Consider the following 20,297-nt stretch of genomic DNA (forward strand, 5'->3'; position numbering starts at 1 on the left):
GAAGGGCTCTAGGTGTGGCATAGACAGATACCTCTGCTTCCATAGCAGCCTTCTTCTTAACCCCATGCTATTACCTGCTGGACAGTCAGCAGTGGGGCACCATCACTGTGGCAGGTGAAGCACTCTACCCCAAAGAGAGAGAAAAGCTGCCTTTCATTGCAAGCCTCCTCTCCAGACACACTCTGGAGTCAGAGCAGTTTTTGTCTCTGTGGCCTTGTCCTAAAATTGCTGGCTGTTCTCCTCATCTTCCTTTTTCTTGGATCAGAGTGAGCACTGGGAGAACCCTACAGGGTGAGGTTTGTCAGACCACGGGCATGTTCTGGCTCTGTGGTCTGATAGGCTGTCTGTGGGCCTTCTCTGTGTACCCAAGCCATCTCTGATTACACAGAGAGTGCCAGAGAAAAACAAAACACTTTCAGTTTAGGCGAAGTTGAGAAACCCATCAAAATAAACACTGTTGATGGTCACAGATTTAAAAAAGAATATGTAGAGAGATAATAGGTAAAATGCATTGACAGTCACAGACATAGGCTGCGTGGCTGGCTGCCCCTACTGCTTAAAGCACTGTGTGTCCGGAGATCTAAGTGTCATTAGTGGTATTTACGAATCCATCAAATGTGCAGATTTTTACTTTGCAGATCAAGTAAAACAAGGAGAGAGGAAGAGAGGCATGCTGAGACTCCATGCTGCTTGAAGAGAAAAACCCTCATTTGTATTCCGAAGCCCTTTGCCATGAATTGCTGATGTCCCCAAACAAAAAGAAAGCTCGTGGTTTCTGTTCTGGTAAATTAAAAAGCCCTTTAGCTTAACAGCAAAGCATCTGTCTACCTTGTTATACATATGGCATCTAATCAGAATGCAGGAGGTCAGGGCAGAGGGGAGTAAAGAAAGTGAAGATATTGGGGTAGAAAGCTAAGGAAAGTATTAAACCTAAGATTTGGGGAGTAAATTCGTAAGGAAATGAATTTTACAAAAGAAAGAGGAGAATAGCAAATGAGAATCAGGGAAGGTAACAAAAAGATAACATCCAAAAGAGGAGCGAGAAAGAATAAACGGGAAAGATGTGTAAAACTGAAATGAAGTTGGTTGACGATGGGAAAAAGAGAAGGATAGTCCAGCAGCAGATAAAGAGCAGCTGGGGAGAACGTAACAGATTCTGATCGATTGTGATGTCTGGATGAGCTCAGTTTCAGGGCTGTGATAATCTTTACAATGGACTGAGCTTTGCTCTCGGGGTTTACGATCCTGGCAGAACCACTTGATTGACTCATGATTCTCCAATTGATCACTTCATATCAGCAATCTTTGCTTCTATGACTCATCACCACTCAGAACCTCTCACAAAGAAGCTGTTGTGTCTTGAGAACTTTGGTGATATTAATTATTTTTTAAAGAGTATATTAAAACTTAGATAGCCCCTGTTGACATTCCACAAGGAGAAAAATGCCCCAAATACCAATAGCTCCCTGTGATATCCTGTGATAGAAAAGTAATAAAACAAAGTAAAAATTAGGAGGCATGCTAGACTGTGCTTCTATTTCTTTGCTGAACTAAGTCACAGCTTTGTTAAGAATTATATAGCAGTTGGCATGTCCAGTTGATATTTACTTGCAAAATCATCATTGGCTCTTATACAGCTCATTCTTGACTCTGATACACCAACGTTCCAATCTACATAAAGGTCTTTGGGGTAGTATGACATGCAGTGATTCTGAGTATGCTTTAGAAGTCTTTAGGCAGTATAGACCTGACTTCAATCTAGCTAGAAAGGTGGAAGACAAAACTCTTTTTCAGCTGAGGCTCTTTCTCAGAACAGAGGCCTTTCCTCCTCTTCCTACACACACAAAAAAACTCATACTGGGTAGGAGGAGCTGGCTCTAGCCCAATAGAGCAGATTATTTACCAATTTCAATTATCTGCACTAATGCTCCCCTTCATTGGTGAGGGTAATTGAGAGTTGAATGTATTTACAAGGACAGGGCTATAAAGCTGAAACAATTTTACAAGGTGTGGTGCAGAAATGAAAAGATAGAAAAAGAGCTGGTCTAGACAATGCTTTTTGAAAACATATTTCACATAACTCTAGCAAGATTGCTAGGTCCTGAGGGGAGGATGGGTATTTCAGAAGAGCTATTAGAAGTGCTATTAGGTTTTAGGAGATTTTTGTGGAGTTATTGAACATTTCATATTTTAAGTTAGGATGAGGGTATTATCTCTGAATCCAATTCCTTTCTCTCCTTTTATTTCCAAACCCACTCTGGTCTTCATCCTGCTGTGGTGTGCTTGTTCCCAGGAGCAATCTAGCATCCCAGTGGAAAGTGGCCGACCTAAATGTGGCTCTCCAAAGACAAAAAATTTATTCTGGGTATTGTATGATGACCCAGATACAGTACGACATAAAATAGAATATATTACTGTGGGTCTGATAATGTCGATTTCAAGTTTCCTAACCTAGTATCTACTTATAGTATTATTATTTTTAGGTCCGGCTTCTCCCTTTACAAGGAGTAATGAGTATGTGTGGCCAACATATTTGGCTTTATTACATTAACTCTCAATATTCTGATTTCTCTTTAGATCATATAAATCTTTTGCCTTTCTCATTAACTCTCAAAATGAGAAGCCAAAAAGTTTTGTTGCTGTTATAGTTTGATTTTTTAAAGTATACAAATGACATCTGCTTTCAAAAATATTGAAACCACTGGGTTTATAACTTCTTGAAATACCAGTTAGTTTGGTGATAAAAGTTAATCGAGACAAGCATGAACTTATCAAAATTACAACTCCTTATTTGCAGCAGGATAGTTTTTGATGATAATGTCCACTGATAACAATGATGAAATAAACTACATGCATTTCCCCTCAAGGCCTCTGCACATCCTCTGTGTGTGGCTGGCTCCTCTCATGCTCTGGATCTCACCTTGAAGTCACCTCTTCAGGGAAGCCTTCTTTGACTCTCCTGCCTAAATGACATTATTCTCTACCTCAGCACTCAGCCTGTCCTTTATAGTACTTGCCACTGTTTCTAGTTGTTTTATTTATTTGCTGGTTTAAAATGAGTCGATCTCATGACTACACTGTAAATTACCTAAATTGAGGAGATCATGTTTCTCATGTTCACTTTTTCATCCCTAGTGCTAGCAATGACCTGACATGCTACATAGTAGATGTACAACTAACATCTACTTAAGTGAATGCACCAATGAATGATGCCTGGGTTATCAATGTGATGTACACCTCTTCTTTCACTATTACCTACTCTGAATCCCATAAGTAATTAGAGGTTACTAGGTTTTTATCAGAGAAAAGAGAAAACTCTTAACTTTCATAAACACTTGAAATATTTCTTTTCCTTTGGTACTACTGCTGATAATAACTATGACTGCTGAGTGGTTGGTGTTTTCCAGGCAACTTGCTTTATGAGCATTCCTGTATTTAATATTCGCAACAAACCTATAACGGGTACTTTTATTATCCCACTTTACATGTAAAGACACAGAGAGTTGGCGAGGTTAATGAATTTGCCCATATAAGCTATTAATCAAGGACAGACTGTAATTTAAACTCAAGCCTATCTGGTGCCAAAGCTCACTGTTTTACCCATTGCTACCTATGGTAAATTAAAAATTTAGTATTGTAACTATCTAATTATATGTATCATACATATTTACTACTAGATATAAAGTATTATCAGAAAAAAAGGGCATATTCCTTCTCATTTTTTATCTTCCCATTCCTCCCCACATTTTTATTAATCTATTAACATATGTATTTAATTCTTATAGAACCTAGCATAGTAATCTGCTATATGAATGCTCATCAATAAATGGTTCTTTGAGTGAGACCTCCAAAGCAGCATATGACATGGTACATGTTAACCTTTAGGTGAGGAAAAAAGCCAAATTCCCTAATTTATCTTGCTGCTAACGGCAAGGTTGAACACCACCACAGAGTATGTATATAAAGAGGTGCAGTTAGCTGACACCCTCCTCTGTTCCCAAAAATGTTTAGGTAAGTTTTTATCCGGGAATGGTAAAAGCTCCAAAAATAAGAAAAATCATCCTGGAAACTATATTTATTATTTATTTATTTTAAAATTAAGTAAAATTAATTAAATGTGAACCCATTCACGGACCCTAAGGAAAACAAGATAACATTTTTGGGGGGCATTAGGTTTTCACTGGGAATTCTTCTCAAGGGCCCTGTAGCTCTAAATAGTATCATTAATAACTCCATTGGATCTCATGGCACACTCCCTCACAATTTCATCTGCCAAATACATAAAATTTTTGACAAGTTAAAGTATATTTCCTCACCTAGAATATAGAAATTGAAATATTTACTGACCATCAAGCTCTCAGAAATTTAACAAGAGTCTTCATGTCCTGGATTTCTTTGTAGTATGTCTCATGCACAGCACGCAATAAGACTCTGTACACAATCAGGCAGCGGAAATGTTTGCTGAATGGAATTTCTGTAAGGAGGGATTCATGTCATAGCAGGATTTCCACTGCAAGCCTATTTTAAGACAGAAAATATTTATCCTGTCTAATCAACCAAAAGATCAGGGTCTGAATGTTTTTTAAATCTACACCTATTTCTACTAGGAGGCACCATAGAGCATTTGTCAAATCTTCTTTTACTTTGCTTGGGTTTATTAACACAAGCAAAATAAAAGAAGATTTGACAAATGCTATATGGTGAAATCTAACCAAATAGTCCATCAGAATAATGGGGCCTGAAAATTCTCTTTTGCACAATAGTCTAATTTTTGCCCAAATTACCGATTTTCGCTCTGAGTAGTACATATTAAATGACTAGAAGAAACAGTTTGAAGACATATAACTGTCCTACTGTTCAAATTAACTGCTGATACAGTCATTGCAATAATTGCTCCCATTCTGAAAGTGTCTCTGCAAACATTCTTACCACAAAAAAGACATTTTAAGAAAAAAATACACTAAAATATTCTCAATACAAATATGTATGTGTGTACATTCTTAAATATTACAGAATGGTACTGCATTCTTACCCAAATGGTACTTATCTAAGGAACAGGGTGATATAATACATAAGGTTAATTTGTGAAATAATTATGATTCATACAGTGATCCGGACAGTTCAAAACAATGGCTTAATATTTTCCTGTGAAGTAACTTTTAAATAATGAAGTTATTAATATTTACTTGATTTCTGGCCTGCATTTGCCAAAAAAAAATCCAAACTTAATTTTTAAGAGGAGACGTTGCAATAAACTGAAAGATAAAATCTTTTCAAAGGGAGAAGTGATTGTGTTTCATAGTTTTTCAATAGTATAAGTTAACAAACAAACTAAAAATTAAGCTTATAAACAGGATGGCAGTGAGCTACCAAATATAAAAATGTAGTTATCCTGCACTGAAAGGGTTATTTCTTATATTACTTAATTGTTTTGAGCTTACTGTTTCTTACCTAAAAGTTTTGTTTATTTATGTACTCAATACTGAATCAGATCTCCTTCCACACTTCAGTGATCAGGCCATTTACAACTGAAATATTTTTATGCATATGGACTCGAAGAGGCAGTTACTGAAAACACATACTTTCCTGGAAAGAAATAATGCAATAACTGTTGAAAATAATGCTGGCAACTAGTGTTTTCCTTTGCTGCTAAATGGCATGGCCAGTGTCATAGGAGAAGATAAATAGTGTGTGCTCATTCACTTAACATTTTTAGCACCTGCTCTGATCTAAACTGGGTGCCTTATCTGGGGATTTCATTTTGCTAATGTTTGCATTAATCAACACAGTCTCACACACACATGCACACATGTACGCCACAAAAAAAGAAAGACAGCTCTGGAAGTAGAGCTAAAATGAATTATTTGGGGACAAACATATTTCTAACTTCAGAAACTCTATCCTTCTTTTGAAATGTCCAAAGCGAATGGTATATTGATTGTTGCAGCACACCCTGCACTTTTCACTGATTGGTATCAGGGTTGTGAAGGCATCCATTAAGTGAGCTCAAAATTCTCTCCTAGTATAAACAAAATCCACAGTTTTAATCAAATTTAATGTACTCTGACCTATATGTGTTTTGTGAAAGTCAGAGTGGACTATGGCAACAGAATTGAAAGCGTATATTACAAAGTCCTTCACCTTTCAGATCTCCTGAAAGCAAGGATTGTCAGAGGTATTGTCTATGTATTCTTTTAAGTCACCTCTGAGGAGGCAGCAGGGGCATGGGGAATGAGATTTGCATTTCAGAGCTGGAGCCAACATCAGGTTATGGAGATATGATGAATTAAAATACATCTACATCTGAAGGACAACGAGATCCTGTGGCCCAGGGCTTCATTTCTTAGTGTAAAAAGAGCAAGAGTTTCAGGTATTCACATCTCAAGGTCCCATCTCAGAAGGTTCCCAGCAATGAGGTAAAATGCTGCCTGAATACTGATAAATTCTCCTTGTCCAAAAGTGACCAAGATCTTATTCCTAACAAAAATATTGTTAATGGCATTCAAGCAGTATTGCTTGTTTGTTTCTCAAATTCAGGGAGTGCTAAGGCTCTGGCAGTTTTACTGAACACACTTTACTAGTAAACTTAATACTGTTAGAGAATGTTTCAGTGTAATTACTTTTAGTTCATTTATGAAAAATAAATGTATTTTAGTATACAACCATTAACTTTCCCTAGAACTTTTACTGATAATAATGTCTACTGCCATAGACAAGAAAAGGGTCAAATATTGTCAACAGGATTACATAGGGAGAATCAGTGAAAAGAATAGTAAGTATTCAGGTAAGAGGAAGGAATTTTGGAGTTAATTCAAGAATGATGGGGATATGGCACAGGATCAGGGGAAAGAAACTTTTTGTTTTGTTTTGTTTTTTGAGAGAGAGTCTCATTCTTGTTGCCCAGGCTGGAGTGCAGTGGCACGATCTTGGCTCACTGCACCTCCACCTCCTGTGTTCAAATGATTCTCCTGCCTCAGCCACCCAAGTAACTGAGATTACAGGCACCCGCCACCATGTCTGGCTAATTTTTGTATTTTTAGTAGGGACGGGGTTTCACCATGTTGGCCAAGCTGGTCTCGAACTCCTGACCTCAGGTGATCTGCCCACTTCAGCCTCCCAAAGTGCTGGGATTACAGGCGTGAGCCACTGCTCCTGGCCTATATATTAACCTTTTATGTAACCCAAGGCAACACATTCAAACTCACATTATTCTCAGTTTTCTTATCTATTAAACTTGGATGATTATATATCTGTTCAACAGTTACCATGAGAAGTTTGTTAATAATTATTTTTATGATGATGTTTCCTGTTATCTATACAAAATTTTAAGGTACTCAAAGTATTTTCTCTTATTAGCACTATGCTAACCCTATGATCTAGTGAATACTGGGGAGAATAGTGTTCCCAGAAGACACCCCTTTCCTCTAGAAACTGTTAGACAGTCATGCAGTACTTGTGAAGGAACAGAGTAGACAACCAGGTTTGGTATCCTAAAATCACACTGGCTTACAGCTATTCATATGTCATGATAATCTCTTAGTTGGAGCAGGAAAATAAAATGAGAAACAGTTTCTTCTTCCTGTTTCAAGGGGAACACAATAGTCTTATCTTTATATTCAGCTACCTTGGGTATAAGTATCAGCTTATCGTATTTTGCCTTTACTTTTCCACCCATGCAGATTAATGTTGAGATATTCTTAACCTAACACACACATGCACGCAAACAAACACACAAACATGCATATTGCACTCATCCATACAAACATTTGGGCTTATCAAGGTCAATTTAAGTTTTTTTAAAAATGTCATAATATTTATGTTATCTGTATTTTTATGTGTCTGTCTTTCTCCCCCTTTGGAATGTAAGCTTAACAAAGGCATTGGTGAGATGTGAATTTGTCCATTCCCTTTCATAGAACTATTTCATTTCATGTATATTTTTATTCTCAATTAACATACTTGGCTTCTTATATATATCTCTATGAATGTCCATCTGACCCTTTCATTTTTAGATTCTTCAGAACAGAGATTATACCTTTTTCAATTATTCAATCTGAAAACCAAGAACAGTATCTTACATATAATGTACACATAATAAACATGTCTATGATTGAATTCTATATATTGAATCACTACATAATAACGGATTCTTTGCACAGCAATTTGCATACACAATAAGGATATAATGATTATATTTACCTGCCTAGACTTTACAGTACCAAACTTGAGGTATAGATGGCAGTGCTGGGCACACACTGGTTAAATGTGTTGATGAGAACCCTAGCTCAAGAAAGCCATTGTTCCCTTTATCTTTCTGCCTGGTCAAACAACTTTTGCAAAATCTGGCCCTGGGCTCTCCCTGGCTTTCATTTAGAGGTAAAATAAAACACTTTGTTCAAGATTTTCTAGGATAATTTTAATTTTTAAGGTGAAGATATTGAGACACATTCGATCTTTCAAGACAAAGTTATTGACAGACATTCCCAGTGAGACCAAGCCGACTAGCAGGGTTGTACCCATACAAATCCTCCTTCCTTTATCCTCCTCTCCTTAAGCCCACTTTCATCCACAGACCACAGATACAAGGACTAAGACGAGGGAAGGAAAGGGCTGATAAATCACAGAACAAATGGTATACAATGAATGGAAATAAAATGCTGATTTCCTAATGAGAAACATATGGTTATGACTACGTAATAAACATCAGAAAATGCTCTTTCATGGTTCCCAATTAGTCATAAAGTTTCTGGAATAAAGAGGAAGGAAAGATGCAATTTAATCCTATAATCTAAACGTCTGAGGATCTACCTTTCTCAATGGGGCTGTCTTGTTAATGAACTAGACCAGGTTTCTTTGTGTAGCTTTCACCTGATTCTATGTAAGGCTTTCTGCCAATTGCTAAACATAGGCCGCTGAAAGATGAATAAGGAGGGAATCATCAGCTGTTCCACCAGGTCAGAAGCATGATCTTTAACTAAAGGGCCAGATGGCTTTTATAAATTAAGCACAAAAATATCTCATTTATGCCTTTTTAAAGTAAAGAGGTTAGGAGTTATGTCTTATACTTCTTTTTAATTTTTAACTCTGTCTATTATATCCCTTGCACCAATGATTGAGAGTTATTCAGTTATAATAAATTATATACTTTTCTTTAGTTAGGCTCTCAGACTCTGTTTATACAGTAGTGACAGGTGTTAAGGTCCAGAGAAAAAATTTAGGGTTCTGGAGCCTAGGGTTTGCCTACACATTGGGCTCCTTCTTCATTGGTCCACATATGCTCCTGTCTACGGCTTATTATTTGGTATGACTCTAAAACTCATTCCTTGTACTTACATACCATATTTACTTTACAGAAAAAAATGTTAGGACTTAATACACATGGGCCCTATGAAGATGAAAAAGCTGCTTTTAAATGTGTGTTGTTGTTTCTATGAAAACTACCACCCTGTTATGTTCTAGTTCACATATAAAGAGTTCATTCTGGTTAAATAAGTGGGACAACTCACATTTATATTCCACACTCAGGACCAATATGCTTGCCCTTGTGCTGGTAACTAGGAATATAAGATAACAAGACAATTCCCTTGCTTTCAAGGAAATCACATTTTATAAAACTTTGAATTCTTGAAATGGGTTTCAGAGGTTCCAAGGTCAAATTCAAGAATAAGAGTTTAAGAAGAAAAAGACCATGAGAAAGGAAGTGTTGACCCCATTTGCATTTAAAAAGCAGGAATAGTCTCAATCTACTCATTAGGGGAAAAATGTATGTTGCATATTTTTGAGATATTGCAACTTGCTCTCTCCCTTTGCCACCCCACCCTTTGTCATGCTGTTTTTGTGTTGAATTGGCAAGAAAAATGGCTGGAGGGCTGGAAGAAGTTGGACCCTTCTTCCTTCTTCCTTCTTCTTCTTCTTCTTCCTCTTCCTCTTCCTCTTCTTCTTCTTTCTTCGGGGGCATTGGGAGCTTAGGAGGTTTGGGTGGTAAAGAAAGGGTTAAATCCTGGGGATGTGGGTAAAGGGTGCACTGGAGCTGCCTTGGGGAAAAATGTGGTCTCTCACTTTCCATGGACACTTTGTTCATAGAAAGGACAACTGCTAGGAATGAACAAAAATGAACAATTAGATTCATTGTACACCTTCTAGTACATTTGAGGCTCTGTGATCCCAGATGCTTACATCATTTAATCCTCATAATGACCATATGATAGATCCATTTTACAAATGGGGAAATTGAAGTTTATCCTGGAAATTTGTTGAGATTAATCTCTATTTGATTACAAAATTTATCTTCTTCTAGCCGTTTTGGTGACTTGGAAATCACCCCATTATCTTGAAAAATAACCCAGATATTTAACATATTCTATAAATCCCTGGAAAATACAAAAGAGTTGCCCAATGTAGTGCATACTCTCTGGTATCATGAGATACTGACAGTTCAAACATGGTAAGCTAGCCTAATTAGGAAACTATCCTTAAATAGGTGACCAGGGTTTTCTTCTAAAGGAAGAACACCATGTCAACATTAAGGAGTTCAATATTTGCTGATGAATGCAGTAATCCAAAGCAACAAAAAGTTCCTGTGGAAGAAAAATATACAATTTGAATGGGTCTCAAAAATGTGAAAACGGAACACTGGGATATTTTTAAGGAAATTTTCTTTCAACATAGTGCACCCATGAGAGTGATTCATTGTCATCTGGAATCAAGGATGAACGCAAACTTGCCCTTTCACTGAATTAGTCTGACATACATCTACAAAGAGTTCAAGCCCTCCTCCGGGTTATGGCGGAGCAGCCACCCTCAGAGGAAATTCTCAAGGCTGTTTGTAATTGCAAAGGTCCTGCTGTGGGACTGGAAGGATACCACTGAAGGCAAGCCTCAGCAGGGCTTTGGGAGGCATTCTTCTGTGGTGTATACAAGCTGCTCTCCAGGGTCTATGAGAAACAAAGCCCAGGGATTGAAGCTCTAGGAGCTGAAAGGGAGTTCATTCTTTGGGCAGTTACCTTAGGTAAAAACAATAGTTCCTTCTCTTTTCCACTGTTCCCATGAAGCTGTTAAGCTAAATGTCCACAGAGGTATACAAGTTTGTATCCTACTCCATGCTCTGTGTATTCATAAATGAATGATTAGATGGCATCACCAATGTCCTTCCTGCTTATCAGCCTTTCCAAAATAGTCCTGAGGAGCATAGGAGAAGAAATAGAGACAAAAATTTGGATCCTCAGGTCTACAACCTGGCTGGGCCAGGATGTCTTTTCAGGGATCATTAGTTAGAATACATAGTTATACATTTGCATAATTCTGAGATGAGAAAGACTTTCCTCAGAATGACACCAAGGTAGAAAAATAAGATTAGAAAACAAGATTAGGAAAAATGGAAAAGAATAATACATTTAAAACATAAATATGTAAGCTTTCATAATAGTAAAATATAAATAACAAATTGGGAAAAGCAGTCATATGAACAGACTTTATAAGAAAAATATGTGCTGCTAAAGCAAATTAAAAGTAAAATATACAAATTGGAATAAGTTGACTATTTTTCTCATTAAATCTTAATGATAAAAGCAAATGATTTTCCTTATGTTGATAAAGGTGTTGCCAGAACTGTAAATTGGTACAAGTTTCCTGAGGCAGATGTGGTAATACTTATCAAAAGTTTCAAAAATAGGTGTAACATTTGGGTGAAGTAATTTCTATTTCTAAAAAATTATAATAAAGAAGCAATTAAGAATGTTCACAAAGAATTAGTTGTGAGAATGTTCTTTGTACTGTTGTTTATAATGTAGTGGGGGCAGAAAGTGAACCTAAATGTCAAACAATAGGATTTGAGTAAATAAGTTTTGTTTTGTTCTAAGAGATGGAGTCTCACTGAAGTGCAATAGCATGATCATAGCTCACTGCAGCCTTGAACTCTTGAGCTCAAGTGATCCTCCCACCTGAGTGTCCCCAGTAGCTGGCATTAAAGGTGCATGCCTGGTTAAACACATTTTTTTCAGGTCCCTGTAAAGTCTGGGATGATTAAATACATTTTATAGACATCTTTACGACAGCATACTCTGGAGCTATTAAAAGACAGTGCTGTAGATTTATATCTATTCACATACAATTATGTTATGTTAATTACATAATATTAAATGAAAAAATCCATTTGCAAAATTCTGTATATGGCAATTTAGTTTATGAATATGTCCTAAACATGAAAAAATACACACCATAATTTTCACACTAGTTGTCTGTGGCTCGTGGAATCAGAGCCATTATTTTTGGGAAGGGGAGTCCTCTTTTTATTCAAGTGCATTTCCTAGTATTTCTTTAACATGTATATATTACTTATTTTTTTAAAATATTGAAAGTAAAAATCTTTAGGATTTAGTCTGGAAAGAAAATCCACAACAGTGAAAATTTTTTTTCCCCTGCTGGCCTTATAGAAGCGTAAGTCTTTATGTGCTTCTGCAGACGAAAAAAACAGAAGCAAAGTCTAACTTCTAGCAGCTCTAATTAGAATGAATAAAACCCTACAGTTGAAGCATAACCAGGTCACAGATTTGACATCTTATAAAGAGCAGGCACTTTAGAGACATAATGCCCTGGGTCTAGCCTCTGTGCCTGGCTTATATGAAAACTTGAAAAAGTAACAGAAATTCTCTGAGGCTTATTTTCTACAAATGTGATAAGAAGATAATAACGCTTATGGCACAGGGCAGTGAGAATTAAATGGTAATGTGTTAGGAAACATCTGTTATGTAGTAGGTGCTCAAAACAGTTTTAGCTTCCTTCCCTTTTTCCCTTGCAGTCTTGTTTAAGGTATCAAAATTAGAGCAGAACATTGCCACTGCCATGTGGGCGGGGGGAGACTGATTCCTCGTGGACTGAGGGAGGTTCTACTAAGGAGTGGGGTGAGTGCTGTGAGGCCCAGGACAAAGATCTGTCTCGCTGCAACCCTCCCCTCCCCCAGCACACCAATTCCTGTATCAGCATTTGCTAGGTTGCTCTAATTTTCCTTTTTATATGTTCTTTTCTGTCTGATGTCCTTGAATGTTGGGAGACAGAAATTGCCCTCGGACTTCTATGTAATGAAAAGAGAGTAACAGTGAGGATGCTGGTGCTGGCTGGAGCTTGGGATGGCCCTAGGTTAAGAATCCTAGAAGAGCCTAGACAAAGAATCCTTGGAAATTTCATATAATATGCAAGGTTCAGGGAAGCACCAGTAAATATTAACTTCCGATCCTCTCTCTCTCTCTCTTTCTCTCTCAGCTTGTTTTCCTCTTCTTTTTCTTTATATTTTCTTCCCCCTCCCCTTTTCCTCCTTTCCCTTCTCCTTCTTCCTCTTCTCCTTCTCCTTCTTCTCCTTCTTCTTCATCCTCTTTTCCTCTTCCTTCTCTCTTTCCCTCTTCTCTCCCTTCTCCTCTCCTCCTCCTCATGCTCCTTCATATTCTTCTTCAATATAGGGGGTAATTTTATTTGGATAAAAGAAAATTATCAGATTATTCTATACTTAGGGCCTACCGTCATATTCCCAAACTCTGCTAGGCAACATTCTCTACAACAATCGCTTGTCTCATACTTCTTGCTTTATTTAGAAAACACATTCATTTCCCAAAGGCTAATTAAAGAAATATAAAAGTTAGAGTTACAGTTCGTATATTCTCATTAGCAAATCACCAACCCAGGGGACAAGAACAAGTTAGGAGCATCTCTACCAAAAATCTAAGGAATTGCAATCCATGTAAAGACACTACGTAAGTGTTGCATGTGTTACCTTCTTTACAAATTAGAGTCCTCACTACTGGATTGAGGCTGGCCTAATGAGTTGTAAAATGAAAATATATTAATTCTTTACCTGGTGCTTTTATTAAGGAAAGTCGTCTAAATCATTTAAAAAAAATCAACTAAATGTATTACCTCCTACATTAGGAATACAGTGACACAGAAGAAGAAAAACAACTCTTGGATAATGACTCTGGGCAGAAAAGGGAGATGAGATTGCAAACAAAATATCCCAAAATAGGTTTGTCGAGAAAATGAGAAAGAAAGAGTCTTGGTGATTGAAGGGAATTAGAAATGATAGAAGAAGGGGAGATACATAGCTCTCTCTTGGTTGATTATCTTGCACTGAGGAATTTCTATGAGAATGGATCTAGGGAAGTACAACTTAGTCCAGGTTAGATGACTTTCAGAGGCAATTTCTGTATAGAACTAGATTCCTCAGTATTCAGAAGAAGTATGGTAGAAGTTTGCCCAGATGGCACAAACTGGAATGCCTGTATGAACTGATTTACCCTGACTGATGTTCAGATTGACTGATCAGTAGGATTTTGCTGTTATTCACCCATATCTCCAGTTTGTACTAGCCTAGAAACCTTCTATTTGATGACTTATTTGTCCCATTTTGTCTCAAATACATAGAAGGGGGGAAAAACATTATTCTAGTGGGAGGTTTCTGTCACTTTTGTTTATTCTGAATTCGTACAGAAGGTAACACACACAACACTTAGGTGGCATCTATATGGTTGTTATTTCATTAGATTTCTAGTAGAGATGCCTCTGACCTATTCCTGTTCCCTGCCAAACCAATTCTGAGAGCCTGATTAAGGCAACAGGGTCTTGAGGTCAAGATTCTGCATGGCACCATTGACTAATTAAATATCACAACATAACAGCTAAACTTCCTCTTTGTAGCTTCAGAGACTCCATAGCACAAATATTCCCCCTAAATCATATAAACTTGATAAATAAAGCAGCATGCATATAACTGAGCATATATTTTGAAATGCTTCTAAAAAGTAGAACATCAATTTAAAGCATTTAAAAAATGTTAGACTTCTTTCTTTTTTTTTTTTTTTTTTTTTTGAGATGGAGTCTTGCTCTGTTGCCGAGACTGGAGTGCAGTGGTGCAATCTCGGCTCACTGCAAGCTCTGCCTCCCGGGTTCACGCCATTCTCCTGCCTCAGCCTCTCTAGTAGCTGGGACTACAGGTGCCTGCCACCACGCCCCGCTAATTTTTGTATTTTTAGTAGAGACGGGGTTTCACCTTGTTAGCCAGGATGGTCTCGATCTCCTGACCTCGTGATCCGCCTGCCTCGGCCTCCCAAAGTGCTGGGATTATAGGCGTGAGCCACCGCGCCCAGCCTAGACTTCTTAATACGTATGCCTCTGATAGACTGCCACTTTCTCCTTTAATGATAAGTTTCTATTTGCCTCACCCCCCCAGGAGTTGTTTGCTCTTGAGTAGGACCTATGCTTAAATTTGTACCTGCCACTGCTGACACTACTACCAAATCAATTGTTCTTACTAAGTTAGTATCTTATCCGAGAAAGAGGCACTGGGTTTTCTTCATCATCCAATCAATCTCTAGAGGCAGCTTTCAGTGTCTCTCAAATTCTATCAGTAAATTGAAGTTTCTCCTGCCTGAACTGCACCCTGACCTCACCCCTTGGTGAGGGTGCCCCATATCTCATCCATCCATGCTCAGACAAATGTCACAGATCTCTGATTCAACTCTTATTATGTCATTGTAATGGATGAACAAATGAAGTGAATTTACAGACAGTAATCCTGGGCTTCCTGTCTTTGACTCTCGATGTATGGGCCCCTCCTGCTGCATATTTACATACAACTAGCAAGAAAGCAGGGTTCTCACAGTTATTTTGTTTCTTTGTACATAAGGCAATTTTAGTGCCTTTATATATCTAGTATGTTCTTACACTCTCATTCACTCATTCATTTAAAAATAATTTTGCTCAAAAGCTGAAGATGCAATATTTATGATCAAGGAGCTTTTATTAGGACAGGAGAAAATATCAGACGAAAGTTGGATGACTGGTACAAAGTGCTGCAGAAATTTAGAAGAAAGAAAGAATATAACATAGAACTGAGAAACAATTTAGGAAATGCTACTTTCAAGTACTTAATTTCATTATGGGTGCCTGTCTCTTTTGCTATCATAAGACAAACATAGACCCAAAGCACAGGACACAAGCATTAGTGGACAACTTGGGAAAGCAGCATTTTCCAGAGTGTGCTCCACAGAAATCCTACAATGCATTTCATCTAAAAAGATTCCATGGCCACTAAATTTGGGAAGTGCCACCTAAGCCACCCTCTCTCGTGCGTCACAGTAACCATCAGTATATTAAAGACTCTGAAGTTGTGCACTTAAAACAAAATAAAACACACACACACTCACATGCACACACACAACCAGAAAACTGTTTCCTTCCTTCCTTCCTTCTTCCCTCCCTTCCTCCCCCCTTCTTCTTCCCTTCTTCTTCCCTTCTTCCCTTCCCTTCCCTTTCTCTTTCTTTTTGACAGTCTCACTCTGTTGCCAGGCTGGAGTGCAGTGGCACGATCTCGGCTCGCTGCAACCTCCAACTCCCTGGTTCAGGCGATTCTCCTGCCTCAGCCTCCCAAGTAGCTGGAAATACAGGTACGCGCCACCACACCCAGCTAATTTTTGTATTTTTAGTAGAGACAGGGTTTCACCCTGTTGGCCAGGATGGTCTCAATCTCCTGACCTCGTGATCCACCCGCCTTGGCCTCCCAAAAGTGCTGGGATTACAGACGTGAGCCAACATGCTTGGCCAAAAAATTTCCTATGTTTAATTTTGATTTTTCTTCCCTTTTGAAACGAATGCATATAGTATTACTCTTAGTACTATTTACTTGTTTAATTCATTTATTGCCATTTCTACATATCACTGTGCTGGTGACTCTGTGCATGTATATGCAGGGCAGAATATGCATTAAAATCTTGGAAGTGCAAGTTGGCGGAGGATGAATAGAGTATGTGCTATTGGAATCCACCACAGGATTTTTAACCTTCTTCCTGTACCAACCCATTGTGAATGCCTTATACAGAGTAACAGCAGAACACTATGCCAAGGGGAGTGCTCCAATAAATATCTGACGGGAATGATCTTCCTTCACAGTTAGTATTAATATTTGTTTCATTGTCTTTATTTTAATTATTTTCCATTACCTTTCTATGAAAGATAAAGAAGAGACATTTGTATATCTGTAACCTTCACCAAATGCCACCTGCCTGGTAAATGTCAGCAGTCCCCAGGGCTTTGTCCTGGGCCCCTCCTCATTTGCATCCTCACTGAGGAACATTTGTCTCCTTCCAAGTCTTCATTTAGTACCTCATTCTCTTGGCATTCTATCACAAGCCCTACACACCAGTGGCCAGGAATAGGGCAGCTCAAACCAGCACACACATACATATTTCTGTGACTTTACTCATGTTTCTACATCATCAGAGTTGCCCTGGTTCTCACTCATCACCCGTCAAAATAACTTTCATCTTTCAAGGTCGACAGAGCCGTATTAACATAGCGGTCAAGAATGTGTCCAACCTAGACTGGGTTCAAATCCAGACTCTAGATAATAACCTTGGAATAATGTTGGTACCTAGCTCGGGTTGAATAACATTTAACACAAATAAAATAAAACAAAAGAAAATATACTTCCAAAAACCTTTCTCTCATAAATTTATTAGAGTTATTAGGTTGGTGCAAAAGTCATTGCAGTTTTTGTCATTACTTTTAATGGAATAAAAAAACGCAATTACTTTTGCACGGACCAAATTGTTCTTCTTTGGCAATCCCCTAGCAAATCAATTCAACTTCTGTTATTCACTGACAACATTGTTTTTTCTACTGGCTGCAGCTTTTCACAAGTCTGTGCCCTCTCTTCACTGCTATAAATTGTGAGCGCACCAAGGAGAAGACTGTCAAGTTTACCTTTTTGCTCATATTGAAAGTATGTGGCAATAACTGGCTTCCACAATCTGTGTGTTGATTTGGAAAATGAAGATTGAGGTACAAGCAAAAAAAATCAGTAAAGCACAATTTAATACAGAGGGGAACAGGGCAGATTTGGAAGTGAACATTTATTTCTGAATCCAACATCAGTATTATCTAGTTGGCTAACTTTTTAAATTTTTTATTTAACAAATGTACAACATATTTAATATTGTGATGTGGACTTGGCCCTGTCACCTAGAAAGGCCTTAGCACAGGGAGTTTAATGAAGTGTCAGGTGAGAACCTGTCCCATCCCCTATTAAGCAATGTATTGTCTAAATGAGTTTAATTACCATGCAAATTACTAGGAGCTCATATGCCCAAGGCCTACAACATATCAGATGGCAGGTCTAAGAGAAATTCAGTAAGCTGTGCCTCTCTTTGTAGTAATGCTTTTGCGTAATATAGAAAAAATGTCAATGTAACAAGAATAAAATGCTATGATTCTTGGCAAATTTTTAAGTCAGTGAAATCACTGGTAAAAATTGTAGTGGACTTATAAGATAGTTGATATAAGCAAATCACTTTCAAGAATAGATATTAACTTATTTGTTCTCCTTTCTCTAAAAACATACTGGAAGTGACTAAATGTCTGAATCCTGCTTCTACACAACCATGAATACTTCGGAAAAGGCTACACCACTCATGTTTATGGGGAAGGCTTTGGGGTGTGGGCATGGACTGGATCTGAAAATAAAAGGTTTACATCCTGGGTCAGCTTACTAAATGTGATCTTGAACAGGTCACTCAACATCTCAGAGTTTCCATTTTCTCTTCTGTAATAAAGACTAGTGATGCCATCTTTAAGATATAGACTAAATGATTTAAAGTATTTTCAAAACTCATGCAAACATAGGTATTATGCCACAGACAATTTTTAAAAGTGAAACAAAAGATATATTCCTGTTTTCAGCCTCTATCCATACACAGAGTTTGGGTCTGTCAAAATGTTAACCACAGTATAAGACCAATCTGAAGTGCTGTCAGACTAATGGCATCTTTCCCTATCCTGAACTGCATGGTTCTTTCACACACACAGGCCTGACACAAAACAGTATATCTTGTAAGTGCTAAATAAATATGAACACGATGAGACTGAGGTTTTATTACTACTACTCATTTGAACATCTTTCCAAATACTGACCAAATTACAATGTAATAGAATGTGACCATCTGTTATCTAGTAAAAAAAAAAAATCACCTAATGCTTTAACTTTTACAATATGTCTAATCTATTCAGAGCCAAGAATAACCTGGGAGATAAGCACATGAATTCAGATTGGATTTCTAAGAGATTTTTAGCAAAGTCTTCACCAAATTTGCCTAGAATAAGTCATATCTTCTGAGCAATACCCCAAAGAGGGATGATTCTACAAGAGTTTCCAAACTTTCTTGACTGCAACCCTCAGCAATAAACACTGATTTATAGGTAATGAGATGGAAACATGGCTCATTACTTATATACATAAATAAAACAAAAATATTTTACTATTTGCAATGCACTCTGATATTTTCTATCCTATCCTACATAACATTCAAATAAAATGTTATATTTTAGTTTACCTAAAAAGTATGTGGTTGACAAACTGTTGATGAATTCTACATCATCAGGGTTGCCCTGGCTTTCACTCATCACCTGTCAAAATAGCTTTCATCTTTCAAGGTCGACAGGGCTGTATTAACATAGCGGTCAAGAATGTGTCCAACCTAGACTGGGTTCATATCCAGACTCTAGATAATAACCTTGTTTGGGAAACACCGTGTTGTGGATCCAGCACTGTGTAGGCATATAACTATTTCATAGTCCATTTGCTTATTTGGAGAGATGAGAAAATCAGGCCTAGGTGTTGATGAAATGCATCCTTCAAAGACTGAGTGAGAGTTGTCAGTGGTAAAATGGCACTTTGCAGATTACAAAATCCAGCATGAACCATGACTTCAATAAAGAGTATTTGTTGCATTTTGTAATAGTTGTATGCAAGGTCAAAAGGACTAATATTGTGCTTGATTTTCTCCTTTGCCTCTGCAATAACTGAAAAACAGGTATACACATGGGTAAAAGAAATATTAATATGGTGTTTCAATAACAGCTCAATAATTTGATTCAGTACACTGTATTGGATTTTTCTGTTTAGTTGGAACTAATGGGTGCAACTTAAAGACAGTTAAATATATATACTTTTTAATTTGAAGGAAAAACTTTTTCGTTTTTATTTAAAGGCATTCAACTGAGGAATGTGCTGTCTTATGGCCTAGTGTTTCTTATCTGCCTGTGTCAAAGCAGTGCCTGAAAAAGGATTTGCAAGAGCTTTAATGGAGAAGGTTCCAGCACTGGGTCATGGAGTAGAAGAAATATCTAAACCTGCACTGATTCCAGTTCTGTAGCAATTAGTCACATGTGGCTATTGAGCACTTGAAATGTGGCTAGTGTAACCTGAGGAACTAAATTTTCAGGTTTTAATTGTATGTAAATGTAAACTTAAATAGCCA

The sequence above is a fragment of the Pan paniscus genome, chromosome 2 (genome assembly GCF_029289425.2).
Source record: "Pan paniscus chromosome 2, NHGRI_mPanPan1-v2.0_pri, whole genome shotgun sequence".
NCBI classification, from domain to species: Eukaryota; Metazoa; Chordata; class Mammalia; order Primates; family Hominidae; genus Pan; species Pan paniscus.